General features: G+C 46.5%; 1 protein-coding gene across 13 annotated transcripts in view; it reads left to right on the forward strand.

Moving 5' to 3' along the window:
* The window catches only part of SLC29A1 (solute carrier family 29 member 1 (Augustine blood group)), a 115,667-nt gene that overhangs the window by 49,669 nt on the left and 40,652 nt on the right, over positions 1-25,346 (forward strand). For 4 of the 13 annotated variants that reach the window (XM_084828473.1, XM_084828477.1, XM_084828482.1 and 1 more), the window contains exon 1: positions 1,021-1,055. The exons of 5 other annotated variants lie outside the window; for them this stretch is intronic. The gene's annotated coding sequence lies outside the window, so the exon portion shown is untranslated. Of the gene's footprint in view, positions 1-1,020; positions 1,056-4,576; positions 4,753-7,218; positions 7,328-25,346 lie in introns of those variants that run through there. 4 more of the 13 variants (XM_084828478.1, XM_084828483.1, XM_084828475.1 and 1 more) reach the window with 2 other exon arrangements.

Here is a 25,346-nt window from a genome sequence, read left to right on the forward strand (position 1 = left end):
AAGGGCGAAGTTGGGGAGAGGCATTTGTGTGTGGTGTAAGGTTCCAAAGCCTGCTTAATATTCAGAGCCAGTCCTGGCCTGTATTTGGAAACACCAGTGACCCATTTTGTTGTCTAGGCTTTTGAGTGGAGGAAGCAGTGCTTCTGTGGCCTAAAGAACTGCAGAACCTCGAGCATTTTGAGAAAGCAAAACATTAGGGGTAGTAGGTGAGCAGTGGTAGAGCTACCAGCCAGTGTGAAATGCGTGTCAATTAGGAGAAAAGGGGGTGGGCAGTCAAACAAGTAGACCCAATGCCAGCCACAAGCGTGAGAGAAGAGCTTGACTGGCTGAGGGTGGTGCCAGGGAGAGCTGAGAAAGAGGTGAATGCACGGAGAGGCCATGAATTACAACTAAGGCTGCACTATTAAGAATACTTATAGCCTATTGAAAAGGCCAAGAAAATGGAAACAGGGCAAAAGTTAGGCTGCAGTCTGTAGGTGTGTGGTTCTAGACATTATCAGTATGAGTTTTTCGCATTTATATCTCCCCGCCCCAGAGCTATGAGTGACATTCCCGAGAGCTCTTTTATTTTATCCCCTACAACAACAATCTTGCGAGGTGGGCTCGACCGAGAGAATGACGGGCGCAAAGTCGCCGCTTGGCGATGAGATTCATCGGGAAGGAGAAGGGATCCAAACTCGCATTGCAAACATGCCGGCTCTCTTCCAACGAGGGCATAATACTCCTCCTCCATAAAGAGCCTTCGCTTCAGCCCCCCCCCGGGGGGGGTTTCAGCCCCTCTTGAACGTCGCGCGGTTTTCAGCCACCTCGTCCAGGGGGGGCGAACGAGTCTTCAGGGCGCCAAGCACGCGCAGGAAAGGAGGGGAGGCTCGTGGAGGACGCCGGGCTAGGCTACAGCCAAACGGCGGGAGCGAAAAAGCGCGGAGCCGGAGCCGTGGGAGGGTCTCCGCTTTGGGGCGGGGTCGCCTCGGCTGGGTCAGCCCCTTCTAAGGCCACGAGGCCGCCGCCAGCCGAGAAAGCGAGAGCGCGCGGCGGGAGCGGAGGAGCCGGTACAGGTGGGTTGTGCCGGTGCCGAAGGGAGGCGCGGGCAGCTATCGCGTCCCTCCGCCGCCAGTGCATCGGGTCTGGAGCCCGGCGGCCCGGAGCCGTGTGCTCTGCGGAGGGCACGCGCGCCTTTCAGCGCCGCTGGCGGGGTGGCAAGCGTCTGCCTCCCAGCTTTCGCCGGGGTCTCCCCCGGATGGGAGCGCGGGAGACTGCTGGGCGCTTCTGGCCGCGCTCCCGTTGCAGCTCGGGGCGGCGGGGCCCTGGCGCCCGCGCGGAAGGGCTGGTTGGCGGGAGACTGGCTTCCCGCCCGGCTCCTTCCGTGCTCACCGCCCGGCATCCCGCCCCTGTGCGGCTCGCCTCGATGTCTCCCTGCTAGGAGGCGAGGAGTAGCGCAGCCTTGGCCGACATTGGACCTCTGCCGGTCGCGGCTGCCATTCTGTGTGATCATTTACCCCGCAGCCTCCCCCCTCCCTGCCTTAAAACGCGGCGGCTGGGCATCGCACTGTGAAATAGCCGGCGGGGGGGGGGGGCGTCTTGGCGGGGGAACAACACCGGCCCCCTGCAGCCTGAGGGGGAGCGCGAACTATGTCGCCGGGCCAAAGTAGGCTGGATTCCGAAGACGTGAAGTTGGCGGGAAGAGGCGGCGGGCAGGAGGCTGGTGGTGTGGGGGAGGCAGGACGTTTCCCAGTGCCTGTCATGTTCCACCATGTGCGGGGGTGCGGGTACAGGTGGGGAGGCCCCTTTGCGGGTCTTTCCCCCTTCCCCCTCGTTATGACTCGAGTTCTTGGAAATTCAGAAGTGTGTGAGAGAGAATCGTTCTCTTTATTTGAACCAACTCGGCTAAAACGTCCCCTTAAAAGACGTTTATGACAAAGTCATCCGGTGTTGCCTGTGAAACTACACGTGTCTTCATGTGGTGTGTTGGACGCTGGGAAAGTACAGGCAACGAAGCGTCTGAACGGTACACCTGAAGAATATCTTTCACGTGAAGGTGCCTTGTAAAAAGTCAGAGCATTGCTCCAAATTAGCTCAGTATTGACTCTATCAGCCTTTCCCAACCTGGTGTCCTCCAGACTACAACTAGCACCATCCCCGTGCTTTTTGGGTGTGATGGGAGTTGTAGTCCATCATGTTTGGAGGACGCCAGGTTGGGGAAGACTGGTAGCGTCTCTCCACCATTTCAGACAGGGGTCTTTCTCAGCCCTACCCAGAGATGCTGCAGATTGAACCTGGGACTTTTTGCATGCAAAGCAGGTGCTCTTTCCACTGAGCTACGTGCCTTTCCCCAAGTTAGAGAAATGAATTTAGGGATGTACGAAACTCACTCACCTGTTCACAGATGTGATTTGCGGTGGGGGGGGGGAGGCGCTCCGTCCCTTCCCCCGGAATCCTCGATGTGGGGGGAGGCAATCTGGTCCTTCCCCCCGGAATCCTGCCCGGCCGGCTCCACTCCGCAGCGGCTCCGCAGAGCAGCCGGCCAGGGCCATCAGCAGCCGGATTTTCAGCCGCGGACAGGCTGCTGTGGACGCAAATGGCCGCTATAGCGGCCGCCATTTGCGTCCAGCCAGGCTGCCGTGATAGGCTAAGTATTTACGTAGCCTATCACAGCTAACCTCCCCCCCCCCAAAAGCAGCATATGCAAATGGCGGTGGCTATGGCGGCCGCCATTTGTGTTCCCTATTTTTCGCCTACGTAAATATTTATGTAGGCTTTTACGGCGAAAAAAAGGGGAACACAAATAGCCTAGTGGGGAAAAAAAGAACGCAAATAACGCTCACTATGCTATTTGCGTTCCCCTTTTTTTCGCCGTAATAGCCCACGTAAATATTTATGTAGGCTAGAACGGTGAAAAATAGGGAAACAAATGGCGGTCGCTGCCATTTGCGTATGCTGTTTTTTTGGGGGGGGTTAGCCATGATAGGCTACGTAAATACTTACATAGCCTATCACAGCTGCAAGGAGGATGCCAATGGCGGCTGCAGCAGCCTGGCCGCAGCCGGCCAAGAGACCAGCCACTGGAGCCATCACCGCCGCCGGAACCGTCACTGCCACCGGAACCACCGCTGCATCCACCCCAGGTAAGTGCTGTCCCGAGGGATTCCGCAGGGGGGCAGGAGGAATTCCGTGGCGGAATTCTCTGCCATCCCTAGAAATGATCTATATCCCAGACATCAAGAGAGAAAGGGCAGTGTCATTTAGAGGCGCAAGACTCTTTTAGATGGCCCAAAGGTGGTCTGTTTGTTTGTTTGTTTGTTTATTTATTTAAAACATTTATATACCGCCTTTCCAGAAAAACCAATCAAAACAGTTTATAAAAATTCCAAAAACAAAAAATCATTAACAAATAAAGACATAGTACAGTGTTAAAAACAACTTTAAAAACTACAACAATTTAAAAAGCCAAATTAAAAAGCTGGTTCAGCTGGAAGAGTGAAGGTTATAGTCAGGGATGTATTGGGATAGGAGAGTGGAGAGAAAAGAGGGATAATGTGTGAAGTGACCCTGAAGTGTTCCTGTTGTAAAGCCCTCATTCCAGATTTTTAAAACAGTCCTTTCATTATGCTAGACCTGCTTCTTCCCCCCCACCCCCACTGATATTCCCCTATTCAGCTTGCTAGCATCCATTTTCAAGTTCCTGACCTCCTGTTCCAACCCTCTACCACAAACTGAGGGACAAACTCGACAGTTATCTGGATCTCAGAAGATGGAGATGGGAGTTTAACCCTTTCCTCCCCTGCTGTGGTTCTGAGGAATATCCCTTCTCTGAAACTGCTATTTGCTATTTGCATTGAGAGAAAATTCAGGAGGGATTTTTTGTTAAATTCCCCTTCCCCACCTTCCGAGACCCCAATAATTATCTCCCCCCTCTCTGTTTTTGTTTAAAGAAAAGTGCATGTTAGATGCAGAGATAGGTGCAATGATGTATTTCATGGGACCAGACCAACTAGTTATTTAATGCTTTTGCAGCTGCTCAAGCCCTTGATAGCAAATAAAATTTTGAAAGCATTTGTTTATTCAGAAATTTAATATTCTTCCCTTCTAATGCAATGCATTACTCAGAGCAATTACGACAATGAAAATACCACAATCCGCAATAAAACAATATAAAAACAGACTCAGCAGAAATTAAAAAACAAGCTCAGCAGATTAAAAACCCCTAAACAGAATTCACCATGTAAAATGGATGGGGAACCACTGCCGGGATACAGCCTGCAGGAGGTCCCCGGTTAGCCCCTGCCCTTATGTCTGAACAGAGTTACCCTCCTCCCTCCCATGCTGCAAATGAGGCTTTAAAGAAGCCTCCAGCGGTCAATAATGGAGGCCTTTAAAGCATTAGAACCATAGCAGGGGAGGAATGGGCTCAGTCTCTCTCTCTCTCTCTCTCTCTCTCATCCCCCCCCCAGATCCCAAAAATTATCACACACACCCAATGGCTTGTTATTTACAGTTAAAGAAATGTACAAATTAAATGCATTTAATGCTCCATGTAGTCTGATCCTCAATCTTTTCTATAACTTTTGCTTTTTTGCAGCTCCTAGCACACTTGATGTTAAATAAATGTAGTAGGAGCGGAGAAATTGATATGTGAAATGATATCTTTTATGGGATCTGATCAGAACAACTACTTATTTTGTGCTTCTGCAGCTGCTCAAAGTTCTGAGCAGCAAATACTGTTTTGGAAGCATCCCAGTAGCAAACTACAAGGAGGTAAGAGAGCGAGGAAAGTTTGATAGGGTTCACCCCCCAGCTACACTAGGCTGCTCTTTGTGCAAACCTTACATTACTCTGTTCTGACTATGCTCATAACACTTACTTCAGTTCCATGTCGTGAGACTGCAAAGGTCCAGTAAAATGTAACAAGTGCTGAGAAAAATGTGATATCATCCCATGCAGTGGGTTAAGGGTGCTGCATGTGATGGATGTTTTACCCATTATTTCTGTTTGGAAGAAAAATGGTGAATTTGAATCCTGCAGTTGTTCATCGTGTCCCTTTTAAAACCTTATTTCTCCGAGGTGTGCAGAATATTGCTGGATCTTTCCAGCACTAACAGAAATAGATTCAATCTAGCAATGAGTAGTAAAGGGCAAATTTACAGCAGCCTTCCCCAACCTAGTGCCCTTCAGATGTTTTGGACTGCACCTCCCATCAGTCCCTGCCAGCATGGCCAAAGGGCAAGGATGATGGGAGTTGAAGTTCAAAACATCCAGAAGGTACCAGGTTGAGGAAAGCTGCCCTACCGCAATAGAGGTACATCCATATGAAGCTGCCCTTTACAGAGTCAGACTATTGCTTCGTCTAGGTCTGTGATTCGTACTTTGCTGGGCAGCATGTCTTCAAGCTCTAAATCAGGGGAGTTCTTTAGGATCATAGGAAGCTGCCATATACTGAGTCAGACATTTGGTCCATCTCATAGAATCATAGAGTAGTAGGGTTGGAAGGGGCCTACAAGGCCATCGAGTCCAACCCCCTGCTCAATGCAGGAATCCAAGTCAGAGCATCCTGACAGATGGCTGTCCAGCCTCGTCTTGAACGCCTCCAGTGTAGGAGAGCCCACCACCTCCCTAGGTAATTGGTTCCATTGTCGTATTGCTCTAACAGTCAGGAAGTTTTTCCTGATGTTCAGCCGGAATCTGGCTTCCTGTAACTTGAGCCCATTCTTCTGTGTCCTGCACTCTGGGATGATCAAGAAGAGATGCTGGCCTTCCTCTCTGTGACAACCTTTCAAGTACTTGAAGAGCGCTATCATATCTCCCCTCAGTCTTCTCGAGGCTAAACATGCCCAGTTCTTTCAGTCTCTCTTCATAGGGCTTTGTTTCCAGTCCCCTGATCATCTTTGTTGCCCTCCTCTGAACCCTCTGCAGTTTGTCTTCATCGTTCTTAAAGTGTGGTGCCCAGAACTGGACACATTACTCCAGATGAGGCCTAACCAGTGCTGAGTAGAGGGGAACTAGTACTTCCCGGGATTTGGAAGCTATGCTCATATTAATGCAGCCCAAAATAGCATTTGCCTTTTTTGCAGCCACATCACATTGTTGGCTCATATTCAACTTGTGATCGACATTCAGCTTGTGATTGACAGTATCCTAGTATTGTTGATATTTGACAGGCAGTGGCTGGTTTCAGGCAGGATTCCTTCCTAACCCTACCTGGAGATTCCAGGGATTGAACCTGGGACCTTTGCATGCAAAGTACGTGCTCCACCACTGAGCTACAGTCCCTCCCTCCATCTTTCCTAGGCCCTACTACCCAAAAGCCTTTTAAAACTGGAGGTAGTTGCTGGGCGTTGAATTTGGGGAACTCTTCATTGACCGTTAGGATCTCTTCATGTACCATTGTTGAAGAAAGTTGTGGTATAATTGAAACAAAATGGAGTAGAAGAAGATATATGTTAAAATATTAGTGATCTACTTCTCCCTAGAATATTGAGCCATTTAAGGACGCAATCCTATGCACGTTTAGATAGGAAAAAGTCCTAAACCTCCCAGTATCCTTTCAGCCAACCATGCTGGTTGGGGCATGCTGGGAATTATAGGACTCTTTTTTTTCTAAACATGCAGAGGATTGTGCCCTAAGTGTTTTTTTTTTAATACATGCACACAAGAGAAATGAATTTAGGGAGGCACAAACTTCTTTATCTATCTCACATTTTTGTCTTCCCTTTCTCCAAGGAGCACAGGTGCAGTGTACACATGGTGTATTACTTTTATCCTCACATTGACCCTGTGAGATGGGGTGAGCTGAGAGAAAGTGCCCAGGCCAAGATCATTCAGTGAGGTTCATGGCTAAGTGGAGATTGGATCCCAGGTTGCCACAGTCCTAATCCAACCCTTCATCCACTACAGCACACTGACTCTTCCCCTGCGCCCCCCAAAACTGGCTGCTCAGTGAATATTTCCGTGGTGTACCCAAACTGGAAAAAAGCCTAATTGCCTCACACATTACAGTGTAGAATTGCAGGGGGAGCATGTAGATTTTTGCCTGTTTGTCTGCTAATTTGTTTAAGCGTAACCCCTTTTAGAGTAATGGGGAGCTCTCAGGTTTGGGCTAGAACTGGACCTTTTTGTCTAGCTGTCTGTTGAGGAAAGGCACTATGCCAGGCACTAAGGGGCGGGGGGTGGGGGTGGAGTTGCTACCAGTGCTACACTATCACCTCCTTGCTATTTGCCTTGCAGGACTTTTGCCACCAGTGTGCCAAATGGGCAGCACCAGCCCATTTGGAAGCAGAAAGCACAGAAGGTGTGGGGGCTGGGGGTGGAGAAGGAACAAGATGTAATATAGAGGGTGAGTTTAATGAATCAGTGAGTCATAGGACTCCTGGAACAAATATTTCAATGTAGTTATTGCCGAGCTCTCCCATAGACAGAGGAAGCAATCCTATGGGGATAAGCGGCCACCTCCAAACTTGGAGGCAACTGCCTATCCGATCCAGGACGGGCAGAGCGCAGAGTGGATCTTTACCTCCATGTTCTGTCTGCCCTGCATTTGCAGCTAGATGGCTGATTTTTGCTGTCTAGCTGCAGTGCTTCGGAGTGGGGGCGGGGGCTGGCTGGCCAACACATAGGAAGCATCGTACCGGCTCTTCTGATGTCCCCACCCCTGAGAATGCCCCCTTTCCTCCCCCTCTATGCTGCTCTTATGAGCGGGAGCCCGGGATGATCCACACCACCTACAAAGCAGTGGCAGAGGGGGCTGGGAGGTGGTTTTCTGGGAACTGACCTCGGAACACGGGCTCCAAAGTCAGTTCCCGAAAACTGAATAATCCTACGGCTGTCCAGGCACTGTCTTGCAGCCACAGGATTGCTCCCATACAGTGTGAAAGTTTACCAACCCCCTTTAAACCACTGGGAAGGATCCTGGTGTTCATTATACACAGAAGGACCAAGGGCCATAGGTGGGGCTGTCACTTCCCTCTCTGCAGTCATGGTGCATCACTGGGGAAATCCCAGGAGCCTGTCATTGTTTTTATGTGTGAGTTGCTACACTGAACAGAACACCATTCCTGCCAACAAAGCTTAGGCTATGCCCAGAGGATCAATTTTGAAACAATCCGGCAAATGTGTGTTTCTTGCTGTCTTGGTATTACACACAGTTCCAATTCCTTGAAGACTTGCTTCCACCCCACCCCAAAATAACATGGATTTGCTAATTGCACTCATGCACACCACAATAAATTAGATGCCGTGTGTGTGCTCCAGAAGGGAGGGATCTTAGGATGGTTTTATGAAGTCGCCAGAATTAGCTCTTTGAAATGATGCTTATCGGAGGGTGGTGGTGGTTCAGTTGACCTCTGCCCACATGCTTTCAAAGTGTGAGGGGGCCACATGGGCTAGCTCAGCCATCACACCCAGTGGCTACTGCCACTCACCATTCACACATTTGGGGTGCGTGAGAAGAGGCTCTATGCACATACCAATGTATGTGTATACAGCTGCTCTGTGTGAAGTCCCAAGACACTTCCCACCCACCCCTGCATGCTTTGAACATGTGAGGGTAGTTGTCTAAGCACCCCTAGATGCCTTGTGGGGGCAGGTTGTATTTGCACAGCCCTAATAAAAGTGTGTCACTCTGGACTTGCTGAAGCATGTTCTATCATTTTACCTAGCTGACACCGTACTCCTTGTTTTGTCCTCAGCCTGGCCCTGTCTTTGCCTCCCAAGATTATCTGCTGTGATAAACTAGTGTGTCTGCACCTTCCACTCTGTGGGGCAGGACAGGCTGCAAGCCTCCCTTCCTCAGGAGTAACACCACCACCACTATTCCTTCCTTCCTGCTTATCCAGTGCTGCGCTGCTCCCTGTTTGGTGGGGTAGAGCTAAAATCATATGAAGGCATGGGGAGGATGCTGCTTTGGAACTGCAGTGTACACTAGAGTAGCACTGGCTCATACTTTGGACTTTGTGGCATGGTTGCCAAAAAAGTTGTTTGCTGTTGATCTAGATATCCTTTCAGTTAGGAAGTTGATGTTCTACTCCAGCCTTCCCAACCTAGTGCCCTCCAGATGTGTTGGACTTCAGCCCTCAACATTTCTAGCCAGCATGGTCATCGGCCAGGTTGGGGAAGACTAATACACTTTTAAAAGCTCTATTTAAATCTTAGCAGCTGCACCCAAACTCATAGTTGGTTTTTAACTTTTCATTGCAGTGAAGAACTCCATCTTTACAAATGTGACGGAGTACCAAATTATGAGTTCCTCTCTTTACGGAGCAGGGATCTCTCCTCTCTCCCCCCCGCCCCACTAACTTTCCAGGAGGAAATGGAGAGAATCCTCACCTCTTGGCAGAAAACTAGTTCCATTGGATGTGGCTGGTCCACTCTTCCCATTTATAGCATGAGGATGAAGCCAAATACTGGTGCCAGAGAGATGAGGCAAAAGTTCCTGTTACTTGTCAGAAAGGTGGGTGGAACCCCAATATTCCTCCTTTTACACCAGTGTACCTGGTGGCACCCCTTTGGCTCCCTGCCTTCATGGGGCAAAACATGAACACATGGTCATGCAAGCCCTGTAACAAGAAGGACTTCCTGTTGCAAACACGTTTTAATCATGCCTACTTAGCACTTAATATCACACCTAGGGCCCAGAGAACACAGAAGATTCAGGGAAGTGTCTGTTTGGAAAGACGGATGAGGCAGCACATTCTTGCTTCAGCAAGCTTCGCTTTGGTTTTGGTTCACTGGAGAGGAGCTGGTCTATATTTTTGGATCTGATAAAAGGCAGCCAATCACAGGAAGCATTGATAATCCATATCAATGTGCCCATCCTTTATGATCAGCCTCGCAGGCCCTTGTATGCCAACGTGTGAGATCAATTAGGTTGGTGGACACAAAAGAGAAGGCTTTTCTGGCAGTGGCTCCATGGCTGTGGAACTCCTTTCCAGTGAAGATACGTGTGGCTCCTTTACAGGCGAAGGCAGTAAAGACTTATTTATTCCAAATCGCGTTTTCTAAATGAGTTCTGTGATCCTATTGAATTTTTACTGGTATTTCAATGGTCTACCAGTATCTAAATGGCTTTGTGGCTTCACTAGTTTTAAATATTATGCTGGTTGATATTTATTTGAATATTTATTTTATGCTGCTCCTCAGCCAAAATGACCCCCTGAGCGACTTACATATAATCAATTAAACAAGACAGCCCCTGCTCATGGTCTTACAATCTAAAAAAGACGCAACACAACACGTAAGGAAAAAGGAATGGGGAAGGAAGTGGGGGAACATTACTTCTTTCAGCAGGGCTGGTAGAATGGCCTTGCTCTCACTTTCATCTCCCTCAGTACAGCCTGTTGTAATGGCTTCTGGTGGTGACAGTTGAAGAAGGAGGGGCCTTCATGTGAGGGAGGTCTTTAGCAGGGCAGGTAGACTGAACTGAACAATCTATAGTGTTTCATATATTCTTATATACTCTTATTTTTATTGCTGTTGTGATTATTTACGTGATGTTTTTTATTTGTATTAAAAATGTTTTTACGGAAGTTGCTTTGTGATAAGGGCAGTTTGCCCCAAAAGATGGCTTATAAATATTTTAAATAAATAGGTTTCTGTTTAACAGATATGTGAGATTAGTTTTAGGACACTTCTTTTCAAGACTGTGCTGAGCTGGTTGTTTTACAAACCGCTTCATCTAGTTCTGGATCTGGAACCAGAAGGCATAGATTGGAGGTGTCAGAAACTCCTTGATTTTCTGTCTCCTGCATCAGAAATCAAGCATAGGTTTGTTGTATGTGTGTGCGTGCGTGAGCGCGCGTGTGCACCATCCACCCAAGTCGCTTTGCTGGTCAATTATGTGAAATTTTCTTTGGAAATTGACTCCCGCTGGCTTTTCATTTCCTGCTCGTGGTGGTGGTGGTTGTTGTTCAGTCGTTAAGTCGTGTCCGACTCTTCGTGACCCCATGGACCATAGCACGCCAGGCCTTCCTGTCCTCCGCTCTCTCCCGGAGTGTGCTCAAGTTCTCCCGGAGTGTGCTCAAGTTCTCCCGGAGTGTGCTCAAGTTCACGTTCATTGCATCAGTGATGCTATCTAGCCATCTCATCCTCTGCCGTCCCCTTCTCCTTTTGCCTTGGATCTTTCCCAGCATCAGGGTCTTTTCCAGTGACTTTTCTCTTCGCATTAGGTGGCCAAAATATTTGAGCTTCAGCTTCAGTATCTGTCCTTCCAGTGAGCAGTCATCCGTAATTGTGTTGTTGCTGTTTATAATCTGGTCACAGTTCACAATCTAGGGAAGAAATAAATAGAGTATGTGAGGAGGTGACCGTGGAAGCTGTTAAAGCTGGTTTTCCTCCAAGTGTGGAACATGTTGCCCTATCTTGCTTTGGGAAGACCCCACTGGGATGATGGAACTGCTTTTCAAATAAAGATTGTCGGGGCAAGAAGCCAGACTATTTATGCTCATGGAAAATGCCAGGGCACTTTGTACAAGTACTTAAATCTTAGCTAGTCTGCGGTTTCATCTTGCTTATATTGAGAGAGGGAGGGAGAGTCTTTTGCCGCCTTCTGCTGTTGCAGTAAAAACAGAATTATGCTTTTTGGTCTGCTGTTTGGTCATTTCTTGTGCACTGTTTAAAGAGCAGCTGGGCTCCCTGTCAAAGGTGTAAGCAAATGCAAGAGCAATTGCTGGTGCTTAGTTGCAAATGTTTGTCTGTGTAAACCCTTCCAGGCTTTTCTAGGACCTTTGTTTATAGTCCCACAAAGGCTCTGAACTACCATGCGGATATTCCTGGAAGAGGATACCATATGGTTGGCCGTCTCCATCCTCCTCCCATGCTAGTACTTAATGGAAAGGCCCTTAACAAGTAGTACTTTACATAGAATATGGTTGAATTGAAGCCATGTAACAGCAAGAGAGAAGGGGAAAGGATTCCGGTTTTAGGAATTGCAATATGGCAATGGATTCCTTAGCCAAGTTCAGTTTGTTGTTATATCTATACTTTTTGCTGGTGCATTACTGCTGTGCATTTAAGGTATGTCTACAGTACAGCTGTAAACTTGCATCTCCTATTGTGTTCTCTTTGCTACCCCCCACCCCCAATATAGTTGTGGCCTTGGAGGGATTCTTTAATTCAGAATTTTCTGTTCCTTTACAAAAACTACAATTCAGAGTTCCTTTGGGAAGGTATCACAGCTGAAGCGATTTGAAATCAGTTTAAAGAAATGGAAGCTGCAGCAGTGTTGCTGTATACAATTATCCCTTGTCAGGAGTCCATCTGTTCAGGGTTCTAGCCATGCCTTCCTCCAGGATAGCACTGCCAGCATTCCTGACCATTAATGGCACTCATAGCATTCCTGACCATTGGTCATGCTGACTCAGGCTGATGAGACTTGAAGTTGAAAACATGTAGAGGGCACCAGGTTGGGGATGGCTGTGTTAGGGGCTCAAGTAGGTCAGGTTTCCGTCTTTCATTTCCAACTAACATGCTTAACGTTCCATGGTTCCTGGAAGGCACTCTGCATATACTCAGTCCTCATTAGGCAGTTTTGGGGGGATTTTGCTACCTTTGGTGTGTTTTTAAAAAATACTTTGTACCGCTGCATACTTCAGGGTCTTAAAGGGAACAAGTGGGACCTGCAACAAAATGTTGCAACGTAGCCTCACCTCCTAGCAGAAGTACTTCCCAATTTTCCATAGCTACTGAACATGTTCAGTGCTTTTGGGGCTATTTGGCGGGGGTGTCTGTGACCCCTTCGTTTTTTTTTGGGGGGGGGGTTCTGCAAGCCTCAAGGTTTACCTGGACATATTGGTACCTCCCTCTTGTTTCTCAGTGGCTGCATTTTCTCTCTTGGGCTTTCAGCACTCAACCACCTGAGTTCACTATTAGAGGGAATGATTTGTAATGTGGATGTGCCTTTAGACAAGCCTTCCCCAACCTGGTGCCCTCCAAATGTTTTGGCCTGTCACTCCCAGCATTCCTGACCTTTGGCCATGCAGCCTGGGGCTGATGGGAGTTAAAGTTCAACACATCTGGAAGGCTCCAGGTTTAGCTCCCCTGGATCCCTTCCAGTGATCCTCTGTGGCATTGCAAATTATGATAGGTTTGTCCTCTGCCCCTCCCAGAAGTACAGTTCTCTGGGAATTAAACCAGGACAGTTAAATCAGTAGTACAGCCTTGGCGGCTGGGAATGATGGGCATTGCAATCCAATACCTCTCAAGGCCACCAGGTTGGGGAACGCTGACATGGAGAGAAGAAAGCAGCTTTCACAATATGAGAATTTTCCCCAGCATATTGTCAAAGTAGTCTGGGACCCTAGGTGGTTAATTTTGCCAGCATAACACTTACCTTGTCAAGGCTAAATCTTTGCACCTCCCAGAGTTCACAGTTGAGAAGAACTGACGAAGACCAATCCAGTCAGGTAGCTATCAGATACACCTGATTCAATAACAGGCTTTCCCTGCCTCTTGGCACATTCAAACTGACCACACCCTCTGTGACTTGTTGGCACAGAACCTGGTGAGCGTAGTATTTGCCTCCTGCTGAGTCACATACATATAGTTGCTTGGTGTCTTGTTTACACTTTCCCAGCCACCTTCATAGAATCATAGGGTTGGAAGGGGCCTCCAAGACCATCAAATCCAGCCCTCCGCTCAGTGCAGGAAGCCTGATTCCCAGGTGGTCTCCTTGCAGAGAATAAATATAGAAAAAGCACCAACATCCAGGCGAAACAAGGCTGGTATCTGAGACAAGCTGTGTGCATACCTCTGATTCTCTTTAGAAATGAGCCAGTGAAATCAAAGGCAATGTGAGACTGAAGCAATCACAAAAGCATCACTTTTGGGATAGGGACAGAAGAAGAGCCCTCCTGGATTAGACCAGGAGTCTGTCTCAGATGTAGGCAAACATTTTGGGCCCTGGGCACATTTGGCAATGGGAGAAACTCCTGGATGCTGCCAAAAAATGGCTGCCATGGGAGGCATGGCAAAGGACAAGTAACCTGTTGAAAAGAATGAATACAAGGCAGAGGTGGGATCTGAGCCCCAAGACACTAAACAACTCCTTTGAACCCACACTTTTCAGCACCTACAGGAACCTATTTTGCAGAGATCCCAGCCACCGGCAAGAAAATGTGTTCATTTTTTTTTAAGTGGGAAGGATAGGGCACCTTGGTGTGCACCAAGATGTCACCGTACTGCCTACCCCTGGTCCATCTAGTCCATCATCCCGTTTTGCACAGGGTCCAGCCAGGTGCAGCCCACAAGGAGAATATGAAGGCAATAGCCTTCTCCTGATGTTGATCCCCAATAACCAGTCTTCAGTAGTGCATTATTATAATTATTTTTCCTGCATTGAGCAGGGGGTTGGACTCGATGGCCTTGTAGGCCCCTTCCAACCCTACTATTCTATGATTCTATGTATTACAGTTCTATACCGCCCCATAGCCGAGGCTCTCTGGTCAGTTTACAATGATTAAAAACATAACATTAAATTACAATTAAAAAACATTAAAATGCAATGTAAGAGGCATTGCCCCTGAGCATCCAGTTTCCATACAGCCATCATGGCTAATAGCCAGTGATGGACCTATCCACCATCGTTCCCCTCTTAATGCCAACTAAGCTAGTGGCTATCACCACATTACCACAAGTTCCATACATTAATTCTGTGCTCTGGGCCCAGTACTTGTCTATATTTTTTTCCAGAGGCAGATGTCGCCATGATGAAAGAAACATCATTTCTCTAACGATATCATGCATAACTCCAAACACTGTATAAGTTAAACACAAAGCCTATCTGAGGCCATCTGGTGCAGCAAGGTTTCTTGTGAGCACAGTGTCTACTGCAGGGGTGCAGAACCTCTTTCAACCTGAGGGCCAAATTCCATTGCTGCGAAGCTTTGAGGCTGTATTCCAGTGGTGGGTGGTACCAAAGGTAAAAGAGGTGCCCCCCCCAATACCAGCATATTTTAACTTAAAGCTCTTACTTCTAGTAGCTAAGCTTTAGGAGAGGCATTTCAACCTTTTAGAATGGGCAGGGGAAGCGACACAAAAGCTGGTAAACCTCAAAACAACCATCTTGGGGGAAAGGAGGGGAGACTGGGGGAAGAGGGCACGGCTTTCTGAGGACTGCTGGAGGGCTGGATTGGGATCTCTGGCCTGAGGTTCTGTACCCCTGCTCTACTGGGTATTGAGCAAGCCTTGTGGCTCTGAATGGGGTGTGTGTAAGAATACTCGTGTGCCTATTGCTTTGATGATACTCGGTATGTAGCAGCAGACAACCAATATTTATAGGTAGCTGATAAAGCTGAGGGCCTCACAGATATGCTGCAGTCAGTGCTAAGTGCCAGGTCTGGGAAGGATTTTGGGACCACAAGCTTTGAATGAAGCAAGGATTTCTTGAAGGGATATCACAGTAAACTCTTGCAGTGAAGGGAAGTGTTAGTGCAGAGGTGTTAGTGAGGAAGCCTGGCTGGAATGGGTGGCCAAGCCAATCACATGGAACAATGAAGGCATCAGATAGATCCAGTTTATAAGAGTGACTGGGTGGAAAGATATGCATGGACATTGGTCATGCTGACCTCAGATGATAGGAGTGGTAATCCAGCACATCTGGAGAACTCCAGATCTGAGAAAGCTGATCTAGGCAATTGGATTGCAAGTGACTTCAGCCTTCTGGGAAGATGGAATAGAAATATCTTAAATAGCCAAGTGCTGTTATCCTTTGGCCGTGGCTTTACAAAGTCTCCGGCAAGCATCTTTCCCATACTAGGAATTGAACCTGTGGTCTTTTGCATTCAGAGCATATGGTCTACTAATGAGCTATTAAGAGCTATCATAATTGCACACCTGTAGGGAAAAATAAAGTGTATTCATTTAAAAAAAAAAACTGTTTTTTTTTTAAAAGTCAAAACTGCCCTTCTAGAAGCGTCAACCATATGGATTGGATGTCCCCTCTTTGGGTTCCGCTTCCACAAATGAGGCCACCACTGAGAAGACAATATTTCTAGTAGACAATTTCTAGTACTTGTAGTACTTGTAAAAGGGCCTTCAAGCCAGCTCTCAGTTTGTATGTGTCATATAGGAGAAAAGTTCTAAAATCCATATTAAGGTAATGCCTTTATTAGGCCATCTCAAAAGTCACAAAATAGTGTGCAAGCTTTTGAGTTCTCCAGAACTCTTAATCAGGCTAGGTGGTAAGACTCCATGGCTTCAAGAACAGTCACTCTCTCCTGCTTTTTTTGCGTGCATTGTTTACCACCTAGTCTAATAGGGGTATTACCCTAACATGGAGTTTGGTGGGAGTGTTTTTATGGCCAGCACAGCTACTGTTGCTTTTTATGGTGTTAGGATACAGGTAAATAATGGAGAAGTAACACTGCCATAAAATGCACCTTTCCTCAGTGAACACAGTGATTTTCTAACTGCTGCTTTACAAACATGAGTTTCTTTAGTAGCCTTAGATGGCCCTCCCCTTTGGGTGATGCTCCATCTTTTACAGGGGACCTACATCCCCAACTGGTGGTGGTTGCAATGACAGTTCATGAGGCATATTCTTTCTCCTCTCCTGCTCCTGACTCCATGCCTGGAAGAGTTTCTGTCCTCTCTTTCATGTGCCTCTCTGACCCACTTTAGCAATGGCTTTCCTCACAACAACACCTCCAGACTCACTTTACCTGCTCTTCTACTGACATCTAACTCATCCCTACTCCACCCTATTCATCTTCCATTCCATGGCCTCCCCCACATCTCTGCCTTGGTTGTTTACTGTAGATGATATGAATCCTGAGCGAGAATAGCACCGCTTTCATATTGTGTAGTGCAACCTTCCCCAATCCGGTGTCCTCCAGGCATTTTGGACTTCAACTCCCATCAGCCCCAGCCAGTATAGTCAATGGTCAGGGATCCTGGGAGTTGTAGTCCAAAACTTCTGGAGGGCCCCAGGTTGGAGAAGGCTGGTGTAGGCCCTCGTTTACTCCTGAGAAGCTACGGCAGTGATTCCCAACATTTTGTTTGGGAAACAGGTTTGGGTGTCTTGAGGAAGGCAACTCTCAGTCCAGTGGAGTCAGGGGTCAAATAGCATGATCCAGGGCAGGCACAAGCCAAATTCCAAAACAGCAGCTAAAAATCGGAAGAGTCAGAAACAGGTCACCTAATCCAAGGTGGGCAAGCTTTTCATTTGGCAGGATCCACTCGCAGAAAACAAGCTTGGGCTAAAAGCCCTACTCATAAGAGCTTGTCTTTTTAGGTCCTGATGGTGCTGGGTGGGTCCTTGGGGTCATCTAGGTGCTTCTTTGATGGTAGGGTTTGTATTGCAGCCGAGGTGGCCTCCTTGAGAAACCCAGCTAAGTCTGCACACCCTAGCTGTGCCTTATGGCCTGACACTTGCATTTGTTGTGTGTTCTCCACTTACCCAAGCAGTGAACAGTTTTAGGCAAGATACTTCCTAGGCTTGGTTTTCTTTGGATGAGAGAGCACTAGAGACTTGCGTCATTTTTGTAATATTTACAAATGTGCACAGAGAGTATAAGGTGAGGCAAAGAATAGGCACTGCTCCACATCAGATCCCTAGAGAGGGGCCCTGCACCCCAGGATGCCTTCAGCTAATTCACTACTTTCTAATAGTCTCTCTGTCACTGCTTCTGTCTCTTCCACATTCCAAAACTGCTGTGTTTCTACATACATGCATCTACCCCAGCCTTCCACAACCTGGCGCCCTCTATATCTACTGGACTACAATTCCCAGTATGATGGGAGTTGCAGTCCAACACAGCTAGAGGTTCCAGGCTGGGGAAGGCCGATCTACCCAGAACCCTTCACTAGGGAGGCCTACATGAGTCGCCTTCCCCAAGCTTTGCTGGCTCTCTCATTCCAACACACGAGACATTTCCAGCTATCGTCTAACCATTATTTCCCATTAAGGAAACATCTGCCTATAATTCTGGAGAAATTAACTCATGATCTATATAACAAAGGAATGATCAGCTAGAAGCTCCAATCCACCCTGCCTCTTCCTAGCTCCTTTCCTCTTCCCGCTGGTCAGATGTCTTGCTTCAGCACACCCTGCTTTAGGGTTACTGTAGTCTAAAATTCTGTTGGCCTATCGCTGGTGATATTACCTAACTATATAAATAGCACAGCAATCAACTTAATTTGGGTGTAGAAACAGAGATGCTGGTGCACAGGGCTGAGGATGAGAGTCAAGATATTTCTGTCTCGGCGCCATGGGCTGGGCTGCGGGGCCAGTCATCACTTATACTGTTTGTATAAATTTAACCTTCCATGGAGGTCTCACCTCTATTGCTGAAAGAACCTTTTGTGAAGACAGAATCCAGACCACTAAATCTCCCCAGTGTCTAAACAAACACAGCACCTCTTCTATGGTGTCTCTTATGTGCCAGAGAGCTATTACGGCTCAGCTAGCAGGCTCATCTTCAGTCACCGTAACACATAAACATTCAGGCATGTTGCTGCAGTGCAAACTATTATGCCCATGAGGAGAACTGGAGGGTGGCCCGCCCTGAGGAAAGTTTGGCAATCTCTGGTGCTCAGAACAATAGAGTAAAGCTTACTCTAGGCTGTCTCATGTTATGCAGGGTTTGGGCCTTGCTGGTATCTAATGGGAAGGCCATGTGCCTTTTGTTGAATTACTTGGGAAGATGAGCAGGTTTAGGATCCATGGAGTAAGCAAGCAAGCATGGATTGTAAAACGTGTGGGAATATAATTTATTGCATGCTTGTAAATAGCCACTTATCTGGTTGTCTGTGGTGAGTGAAGAATCACCTCCATGCATTGGAAGAATGTTGCATCTTTAAATGACTAACCTAGATACGTGTAGGGAGACAGGCAAGTAACTTATTTACTGATACAGCTTCCTTAAGGAGTTTCTTCATTTAGTTTCCCCCAGAATCTTGATTTCTCTGTGTCTGGTTTCGGAAGACTTTTTTTTAATACTTTGAGCAGCTTCCTTAAAATTGCATTCTCCTGGTAGTGTTAACCAAAGGATTGAGTAGCTCTCTTGCTTCTTAAGCTCTGTGTAGGCTAGAGCTGGTCTTTCACTTATCAGCCAGCAATGGGGAAGGCAGGTTGTGAATTTATGCAGAGAAATGCAGGCTACCCCATACTCTTCTCTGACAAGGAGATAGTCTTTATTTGTAGTGCTCCTTAGCCAGTTCTCTGCACACAGCATGCTATGTATATGTGCATACATTTCCTAAATTTGTATTATTTATTTTGAGCCCGTTATTTTATGCCATTATTTAGTTTTCTGGGAAAAACTGGGATAGTACAAGGCAATGAAGTAAGAAGAACCCATGTGGTTGTACTGGCTGGACTAGGAGTTGGGAAACTTGGGTCCAAATCCCTACCAGGCCATGAAGCCCATGGGGTGTGACTATGGGCAATTTCTCAGCCTAACCAACCTCACAGGGTTATTGTGACTATAAAGGAGAGAGGGGGAAGCCATGTATACCACCCTGAGCTCCTTGGAGGAAGGGTCGGATAAAAGTGCTATCAATCAGTAACAATAACAAAAAGGGGGGAAGGAAGGCAGTGGTGGAGGGTAAGCAATGTGGGTAAAGGGAAACCATAGGCAAAGCTTCATGACCACTGCAAGCATTTTTCAAAGCTCCCTTGGGACTGTCTTTGATATGTATTTATTTATAAAACACAGTACTCGGTGATGTATTATTATTGGCATTTTTTAAAAGCTTCCTTTACAATGTGTAGCCCAGTTCACTTGCTTGAGTCATTTCAAGGTGTTTGCTCTTCATTAGGGGTGGGCAGAAGGTAGATCCCCCAATTGGCCATGTTGGCAGGGGCTTATGGGAGTTAAAAGTTGCAGACATCTGAAGGTCTACCTTCTGCCCAATCCTGCTCTACACCCATGTGCATAGGTTGATATCTGGGGCTCTGATAAATGGATTGACCTGAAATAGCTTAGAAGGCCTTTAAGACTGTTTGAGTTCTGGGGTGGGGGGCAAGAAGGTTTTGATAAACAGATCACTTCAGTTTCTTAGCCTGAATTCCAAAGGTATCCTGGATAGTTTTTGTGTGTGTGCTCTAGCCTTTCCCACTCCACTTGTGTTGATAAATGATGTTGCTGGGAGCTAATCAGGGTGACAGTCAGATTTTTGGCAGTTGTCTCGCATCCTCCTCTCAGAGGCTTTATCTCCTCTCATATTTGGCCCTGTTCCCTTTCTTTCCTTTTGATAGTTGATACTGCCATCCATGAACAGACTTTGACTTGATGTTAAAATGAATGCTGCTAAATGAGCTAACTCTGTACTTTTTGCATTAACTCCATCTCTTCTTAAGGTTTGGTTTAGTGTAGTGTGATGGAGGACTGAGCAGCTTGGCCTGAAATAGACCCTACATTTGAGTCCTGTGTGTGTCATGAAGTGGGTGGAGTGAGAGCCATAAATCCCAGCTTTTACGTTGGTTGATGTTCCTCCAAGGATAATTATTGATCAAACCAAGTGTCAGTCATCTTTGTCAAATCATGGCCATAATAGCTCTGTCTCCTACCCGCATGGTACTCTTTTTTTTTAATCTGTGGAAGTGATTTTTAGCACCTAGAACATTTTGGTGTGCGTTGCGACTTCGACTGCATTCCCTCTAAATTGGAACCAGCTGCAAGTGGCCTCTAGGCTGAATAGGAGAAGGCCAGATGTCTCCTAAATATAGCTGAAAAGAAGCAGATGGATAGCGAAAATAGCTGAGTAAGAAGCTGTGCCTTTATGAAGATAGAAGAGTGTGTTGTGGAACATAGGAAGCTGCCTTATATTGGCTGGGTTCACACAATGCTAACCTATAGTATGGGTTGTTGAATTCTACATTGCAAACCCAGCGGTGCTAACAAACCCTGGTTTATTAACCACGAACAACCCAGAAAGAGAAGCCATGGTTTATTGTTGCATTGTGTGAACTCTGGGTTGTATAAACCATAGGTTATCGTTATGTGTGAACCCAGAATCATGGATTGTTCATGGGTTGTTTTGCCAGGCTACAGAGGCGGTGGGCAAGAGTAGTAAAAAAAAACCAGCCATTCTACATTCCAGTACTACAGCGCCTCAAAGGCATTTGGGATACAAGGAGGGAGTGGGCAAAGGAAGCGGGAAATATATAATGCAGGGATTGAGAAAACAATCTGCAGTTTCTTTGTCTACTAGACAAACCCTGGATAGGACAATATGGATTAAATAAACCATGGGTTAGTGTTATGTGCAAACCAGGTCACTGAGTCAGACCATTGGTCCATCTAGCCCAGTTCTGTAGGCATGAACTGGCAGCAGCTCTCCAGGTTTTCAGCCAGAAATTTTTCCATTCTTACCTGGAGATGTTGGGGATTGAATCTGGGACCTTCTGCAAGCAAACCGTGGGCTCTGACACTGAGCCACAGCCCCTGCCTGAGGCAGGCACCAGGTACCAAAGTTTCTTTACATTAGAAGTTCAGAACCATATTGCACCTCAACTCATGTTATCAGTACCAACCAGCATTTTGGTTTAAAGTGAATTGATTGCTGTATCATAATGGGAGTAAAAGAGCATGGCATATGCATGTGCCTTTCCACTGATATGAAACCAGTGATCTAATGCTATGCAAATTGAAGGATTATGATTTTGTTTAGATGCATAAATGTATTTACATCATTCTTATTGCTACATGAGTATTTTTGTTTTGGTTGCAGTGACTGAGATAATAAGCCAGTAAAAAGGAGAGACATGGAATGGTAGAGAAAACCCCATAGAGCAGGGGTCCCCAACCCCCGGGCCACGGACCGGTACTGGTCTGTGGCCTGTTAGGAACTGGGCCATACAGCAGGAGGTGAGCGTAGGGGTGTGCGAAACCCCCTTACCTCGGGTCTGCGGGGTTCCATGGGCGGGGAGGCGATCCATCCCCCCCCCTAGAATCCTCGCCGGCCCTGGCCGGCTCTGCTCTGCAGCGAGTCTGTGGAGCTGCCGGCTGGCTCCGGCCGCTGGCGGACTTCTGGCCGCTGGGATGCAAATGGTGTCCGCTATGCAGATGCCATTTGCGTCCCTGTTCTTCAAGTAATAGACTACGTAAATCTTCATGTAGCCTATTACTGCAAAGAACAGGGATGCAAATGCCTGTTTTGCATCCAAGCGGCCGGAAGTCTGCCAGCAAAACCATCCCCCCCCAGTCCATGGAAACATTGTCTTCCATGAAACCAGTCCCTGGTGCCGGTAGAGCACAGATGCCTTCCACTTCAGCATGGTGGTTGATAGCTTAGCCATAGGGGAATAGGAGTCCTAAGCATGAGAACCACCCAGTTCCACCTGAAATATTACTGTATTTCACTACCTGTAACTGCACTATATTTCAGGTACTGTAAATACTTGCTAGGTACACTTTGAACTCACAACTGTGCCTTCTGAATAAAACGCACAAGGATAACAAATTGTCAGGGGCTGCAGGTGTTTCCGGACAGATGGATCCTAGTACTACCAGTCAAAAAAACATTGTGCAGCTATTCCTTCTTCATTAAACCCTCCTTAATGGTTTTTCCATGGGAAGAAGTGGTGGAAGGAATGGTAGGAAAACATGGGACCTCTACAAATGGAAGACAACAACCTCTGAACTGCTCATAAAATGTGAATGAGGCAGGCCAATTGCACAATAAAAGCCTTGTCTGGAAGCACCTTAGGCTGGAAACAGACAGAATGGGTGTTTTTTCTAGGGTTGAAGGCTGTTTGAAAAAGGGACAGCTGCTTGTGGTATTTACTCTCATCTCATTCCACCTCTGGCAGACAAGTTGTGCAGGTTTTTATATTGTTTCAAAACCCTGCAAAACCTGTTTATCCTGAAGCAAGAACAGGACAAAACAAATATGGGTGAACACCACGGGAAGTGATACCTCTCTCAAACTACTTTCAACTCTCCTTAAAGCTCTTTGGCTCCAAACTTTCATTTATTGCAGTTCACATGTGACTCATAGTTATTTGGCTGTTATTCTATCATCCCTTCACATAAGCACCACTTCAGCATATCTGCTGGCAAACAGCCACTCACATGGTCACCTGTGCCTCTAAGTGCTCTGCTAAGCCATTATTCTTCCTTCTAGCTTTATAGAACTGCTGACACACAGAGGTTAACATACAGCTAATGCTGGCGGCTGAGAACTAGTCTCTTTCTTTCTTACTGGAAGGTCGTAGCATTAGACAAGCCTGTGTGGTGTACTGAATAGAGTGTTGGGTTCGGATTGGAGAGGCCGAGTTCAAATTCCCACTCGGCCATGTAGCTCTGTGGGTGGCCTTAGCAATTTCTCAGCCTCTTGTTGTGAGGATAAAATGAATTGCCCCACGCATGTCACTTTAACCATAGTTCCTTGGAGGAATTGCAGAACAGATAAAGCAGCCTCCAGTATGTGGGAATAGCAGCTCCCTGCATACTGTTCCACACAGGATTGGTCGCATGCTTGCTGCTAAATCTGTTACTTGATAATTGGACACATGCCTGCAACGTGAGATAATATTCTGGGTACTTAAGCAAAGTGCCATTTCATATGTTACAGTGTGGCAGGCTTTTTTTTTTTTTTTTCCTTCAAAGACATGTAGTGGCAAGACCTAGATCTCACCCACAACCAAACAGAAGACTTCTTTCTCTCTTGACACATTGGTATCATTCACACATAACACTAACCCATAGTTTGGGTTGTTAAATTCTGGTTTGTTGCGATGTGTGAATGCAGTCATACTAACAAACTATGGTTTGTTAACCACAAATAACCTAGAAAGAGAACCCATTTGTTGTTGGCTTGTGTGAACTCGTTGCTTAAACCATGGGTTGCCATAATGTGTGAACCCAGAACCATGGGTTGTTTCACCAGGCTACAGAGGTGGTGGGCAAGAGTGATTTTTTAAAAACTCTACATGCCTGCGCTACTGTACTGTGAAGGCATTTAGGATGGATACAGGGAGGGAATGGGTGAAAAAGGCAACAAACAACCCAGGGATTGAGAAAATAAACTGTGGTTTGTTTGATCATCTGTCAGACAAACCCTAGTTAGGGGATGAGACCATGCATTAAATAAACTTTGGTGTTATGTGCAAACTGTTGTACAAAGATGGAGGAGTCACATGCCCTGCTGCTACTACCTACTGTGACTCAATTCATTTCTTGTACACAGGTACATGTGGACTGGAATACACCAACCATACCTTGTGCATTGCGGCTACCAATTAATATTTATTTACCATAAGTGTTCTGGGTGATAACCAGTCTACATAGCTGTAAATTAATGACTTAAAGGACCACATTTGCAGCAGCCTTTGCAGCTGGGACAGCGGGTGGGTAGCACAAGGTTCTTACACACATGGAAGCCACATGATTTTCATATTAACATTCCCCAAAGCTTCCCACAATCAGGATTCTATAGTATTTTTAAAATGTCTATATAGATCTTCATGGAGATAGGAAATTCGACTTTCCTCTCATTGTGTCATTTCCTTACTTTGTCCATAATTATTCTCTTCTGTTCTTGCAGCTATTTCCCCATCTTTGTTCGTTCATTGGTTTGCTGCTCTAAGGAAGGTGTATGTGTTTCAGACCATTCACTAGTGTGACTTGACCATTATTTCCAAGCAAAAACACTTTATGATGTGGCTTGCACAGTCATTTAGGCTGCAATCCTCTACGCACTTACCTGGGAGTTAGTCCCATTGAACTCAGTGAGGCTTACGTACTGAATAGACATGCATAGGATTGCTCAGTAAATCGCTTGATATGTGGTCCATCTACGGCAGGTAGTCCAAGTAGTCCAACAAGTAAGACATCTGTATTGTAAACAAAAAGCTTATTTGCTTTGAAGAATTACTCAAGCCCTACTATTGTTTTCTCACTGTGTTCACCTTAATGCCATGATTCAATCACAAGAAATTCTGGGAAGTGACATACATTCAGGGAACCACTGTTTTCCACATGGCCACTTGAGTCTTCAGTATTTACAGTTATTATCTATCTATCTGTCATCTACAATAAAATATGGCGGGATTCTCAGGCATTACCAAAAGTGTCTTTGAAAAATTGCACCTGGACAAAATCTCTGTTTCTTGGCAATTTTGAATCCACATGACTAGGGATGTTGGAGAAACCAGCAGGGGATTCAGATGAGTTCAGATTTCTATGGATCCAACCTGCAGATTCTGCAGCAGACCAAGTTGTGCATATTCCGTGGCCTTAATGGACCAGTTTTTTACTTTCCAGAATTGTACGAAAAATTAGTCATACAAAAATATGAAAAATATCAAGAAAAAACTCTACTGAAAATGTGCATTTTCTCCCATAGGCTAAAGTGTGAAAATGCTGAGCTGGGGGGGGGGGGGGGGGATTTATATAACTGAACAAATGCACATTTCC

The sequence above is a fragment of the Heloderma suspectum genome, chromosome 1 (genome assembly GCF_057233095.1).
Source record: "Heloderma suspectum isolate Gila_16-S chromosome 1, 16-S_ref, whole genome shotgun sequence".
Lineage (NCBI taxonomy): Eukaryota > Metazoa > Chordata > Lepidosauria > Squamata > Helodermatidae > Heloderma > Heloderma suspectum.